The 4,530-nt window shown below is 34.6% G+C and overlaps 1 pseudogene; it reads right to left on the reverse strand.

Moving 5' to 3' along the window:
* Positions 1 to 244: 244 nt before the first annotated feature.
* LOC131827866 (protein DBF4 homolog A-like) lies at positions 245 to 1,769 on the reverse strand (annotated as a pseudogene).
* Positions 1,770 to 4,530: the final 2,761 nt, after the last annotated feature.

Consider the following 4,530-nt stretch of genomic DNA (forward strand, 5'->3'; position numbering starts at 1 on the left):
TAGTGGTTACTATGTGCAGTTTCTGTGTTGTTCACTTGGAAGATGAGTTTCAAGAGCTTCATATTTCTGCAATATTTTCAATATCCTTCTTTCTTCTCTTTCAAGTGGTATTGACTCAGGATTCCACCACACTTATTGCCATGTGCTTGAATTCTGAGTTTGCTTTTGGATGCTTAACATCATATCTATCAAATGGACTGAAAGCTTCTGAAGAAAAGTAATTTATAAAAGGCAGATCAGTCAGCTAATGATGAAATGGTCTATAAAGTTGGTTTGTATCATCCACCTTTACAAAAGGTTTTTTGAATATACCTGTTCTTGCTTTCTGGGTGCCAATATCTACTCTTTTCCCCATAAATATGAAGAATTTTTACTCCTCATGATACAGCATTTCATAATATACTATTTGAAGGAATAACATCATAGTCCTTGTAGCTTTTTCAATGAATGATTTTCCTCTGTTCAAACACACTGAATCTGGATACTTAATAGAACTTCCACCATGGGTGGGATGAGGTGAAGTGGTTTGTACAGTATACACAGATTCTGGACTTGGTACAGAAGAAATTCTTCCCAAGGTTTGTACAAATTTAACATCCTTCCTCCCCCCACCCCGTTTGTATGTATGCATGTATGTATTTATACTTATTTTTTTAATTTTTAAAAATATTTAATTTAATTTATTTGACAGAGAGATCACAAGTAGGCAAAGAGGCAGGCGGTAGGCGTGTGTGTGCGGGCATCCCACTGAACAGAGATCCCAGGGCCTGAGATCATGACCTGAGCTGAAGGCAGAGGCTAACCCACTGAGCCAACCAAGCACCTCTATACTTATTCATTTTTAAAATTTAATATTATTTTTTCTGTGTTCCAAGATTCATTATTTATGCACCGCACCCAGTGCTCCATGCAATATGTGCCCTCCTTAATACTTACCACCAGGTTCACCTAACCCACCACTTCCCTTCCCCTCCAAAACCCTCAGTTTGTTTCTCAGAATCCACAGTCTCTCATGGTTCATCTCCCTCTTCTGATTTCTCCCAATTCACTTTTCCTTTCCTTATCCTAATGTCCTTCATGTTATTCCTTATGCTCCACAAGTAAGTGAAACCATATGATAACTGACTCTCTCTGCTTGACTTATTTCACTTAGCATAGTCTCCTCCAGTCCCATTATGTTGATACAAAAATTGGGTATTCATCCTTTCTAATGGAGACATAGTATTCCATTGTATATATGAACCATATCTTCTTTATCCATTCACCTGCTGAAGGGCATCTTGGCTCTTTCTACAGTTTGGCGATTGTGGCCATTGCTGCTATGAGCATTAGGGTACATATGGCTCTTCTATTGACTACATCTATATCTTTGGGGTAAATACCCAGTAGTGCAATTGCAGGGTCCTAGGGTAGCTCTATCTTTAATTTCTTAGGAAATCTCCACACTGTTTTCTAAAGTGGCTGCACCAACTTACATTTCCACCAAAAGTGTAAGAGGGTTCCCCTTTCTCCACATCCTCTCTAACACTTCCTTTATATTTGGAATAAGATACCTGACATTTTTGCTGAGAAATTTTTCAACTTGTCCTCAGAAAAGGTGACAGAAGGTAAGTCTCTGTAAAATAGTTGTCCCCAATGTGGCTTTATATAGATTTTCATGATTTGTTACTGATTTTCATATATTTCAAAGACAGTCTTTTTTCTTTTTTTTTTTCCTTTCATTTTTGACCTTGTCCTCTGTTGTGAATCCTCACAGCACCATACTTCATGGCAACTGCTGAGTACCTATATGTTGGGTCCAGAGAGGGTGTCATGCTAGACCACCATGAAAACACTGCTCCTCAAGGCAGATTTACTGGCATTTGCTTCTCACCATCTATAGACTACAAGTAGTTTCCTAACTTTGATAATTCTATTTTATGTTAAAAAATTCTTTTTTTAGGAAAAACATACTGAAATTTTAATTAAGGCAAAGGGAAAGCATGCCTGCAACTTATTTTCAGAAGGCTTAGAAAAAAGAAATAGAATTTACTTGATAAATAGGTTTGATAGATAGAATTAGATAAAATGGTAAAGCACATATAAAATTTTAACATTTGGTGAATCTGGGTAAAATATATTGAAATTCTTGGTGATATTTTTGCACATTTTCTGTAAATATGAAATGTTAAAAAGTTTAAAACAAGGGTAATGTCAGAGAAGCTGGTGATTTTTTTTACTACTCATTCTAAAGTTTATTCTGATGCAATATTTAAATGAAGCAGGCAATTTTTTTAATTGTAGGATTTCTCATCACAATTATTTACTCTAAAAAATTATCTGATTTAGTGCAAAGGCAAAAAACATAAAAGAAACAAACAAAATAAACCTAATGTAAATTTCAGTACCTTTTCCCAATAACATCCCAACTATTTTTAGACATTCTTAATTATAACACCCCTATTGCTCTTCATCTGTAGATATTTTATTTGTATATCCATCTAGTAAACCAAACCAAAACAATGAAACATAACAACAAAAAAAAATTACATAACTTCCCTCATTGTTGTTTCCATTTTCAAGATAACTGAAATTTATTATGTACAACTGTATTTTTAGAAAGTGTACGTGTTGCTATGCTCTGATTTTTTTTAAATTTTATTTATTTGACAGACAGAGATCACAAGTAGGCAGAGCAGCAGGCAGAGAGAGACAGGGGGAAGCAGGCTCCCTATTGAGCAGAGAGCCCAATATGGGGCTTGATCCCAGGACCCTGGGATCACAATCAGAGCCGAAGTCAGAGACTTTAACCCACTGAGCCACCCAGGTGCCCCATATGCTCTGATTTTTTACAAAGGTTGATTTTCAACCCAATTGTTTCCAACACTACTAATTTATATAATGATATAGAATCAGGGATTTAAGTGGAACAGATATGATTAGATATTACCACTTTCATCATATCTGTAAGTTGAATGTTACCTATTTTATTTATTTTCTATTTTAGTGTGCAATAAGCCATTGGTAGTTCTGCAGAAAAAGAAAAGAATTCAATTATATAACCTGTAATGAATTAGCACTTTTAAATCATTGTTTCAATTGAGTTCACATGTCCTACACTTTAAACTTATTCTTAATTAATTCTTATATTATTTGAAATACACAACAGAAGCTTTTGTAATTATCAGAACCACCATATAACTGTCCCTGAGATTTCTTCTTCCCTCTGTGTATCTTACCCTTCTTAAAGGCGAAAATAAGTAACTTTCTAAAGGAAAGATCCAGTAATCATTCTCTTCTTTAAAAGTTAAGCTGGAGTTATGATATATAAGCCTTCATTTTATATTGTATAATTTAGAATACTTTTATAATATGAAAGGAAAACATAAATTAAATAATCTGACAGATCTGTTAATAACTCATCTTCTTTGAAAGATGTTTGATTATTGGTGTTTGATTTTACTGAAATCAATTTGATTTTATAGAAACACAAGGTGTTTGATTATTAGTATTTGATTTAACAGAAAGAGCTACAGGTATGTCTAATCATATATTCACAGTTTTATTCTAAAAGAAGTCATAAACCCTCTTGTTGAAATCTGACAGAAATAAGTCAATTATAAGGTTCAGATGTGAAATGTAGATATTATATCTCTGTAGTACTCCTCGATGTGGTATTCAGTAACTGACATTAAGCAATCTGTCATTTTCCTCGATCATCAATATCCCACCTGCAGCTGACAGTTGCTGTCAGAGAAGGCTAGAAACAGCTGCTTCCTAATTATGAGGAATATGAATAGAGAGATGTAAAAAAGTCTAAGCTGAATAATTCTTGGGGCTGATAAAAATCTGATTGCTGTGGTAGAAAGCAACAACCAAGTAAAATTTGGTGGAGTACTTTTTAAAAAGGTTCGCCCACACATGAAGAATCTGCTGTCTATGCCCTTTGTAAGGGTGTACTTAGATACTCTTATAAATGTTAGGTAGATGTAACCAGATTATAAAACCTTTTAAGAATTTTAGTTTAGGGACACCTGGGTAGCTCAGTTAGTTGTTTGCCTTTGGTCATGATCCTGGGGTCTTGCAAATGAGCTCCCCCACCCCCTGGTCATGGGAGCCTGCTTCTATGTCTCCTACTTCCCCTGCTTGTGCTTTCTCTCTCTCTCTCTGTCATATAACTAAATCTTAAAAAAAAAAAAAATAGTGTAATAGAAATGTATGCTCTCCAAGAAAAATTTTGGGACTCCTGGGTGGCTCAGTCAGTTAAAAGGCTGCCTTAAGTTCAGGTCATGATCCTGGAGCCCTGGAACCAAGTCCCATTGGGCTCCTTGTCTGCATGCCACTACCCTGCTTTTGCTCTCCCTGATAAATAAATGAAAGAATAAATAAATAAATAAATATTTTTAAAAAATAAAAGAACATGTTTCTTCCTGATTTTTCATTTGTTTAATTTGAAAACAATGGATTAAACACTTTATTTCAACAAGGTGATGGGCATTTATAGGTATTATTGCCTATAACTAATAAAAAAATAATTTTAGCAACACATTT

This window comes from Mustela lutreola, chromosome 3 (genome assembly GCF_030435805.1).
Source record: "Mustela lutreola isolate mMusLut2 chromosome 3, mMusLut2.pri, whole genome shotgun sequence".
In the NCBI taxonomy this organism is placed as follows: Eukaryota; Metazoa; Chordata; class Mammalia; order Carnivora; family Mustelidae; genus Mustela; species Mustela lutreola.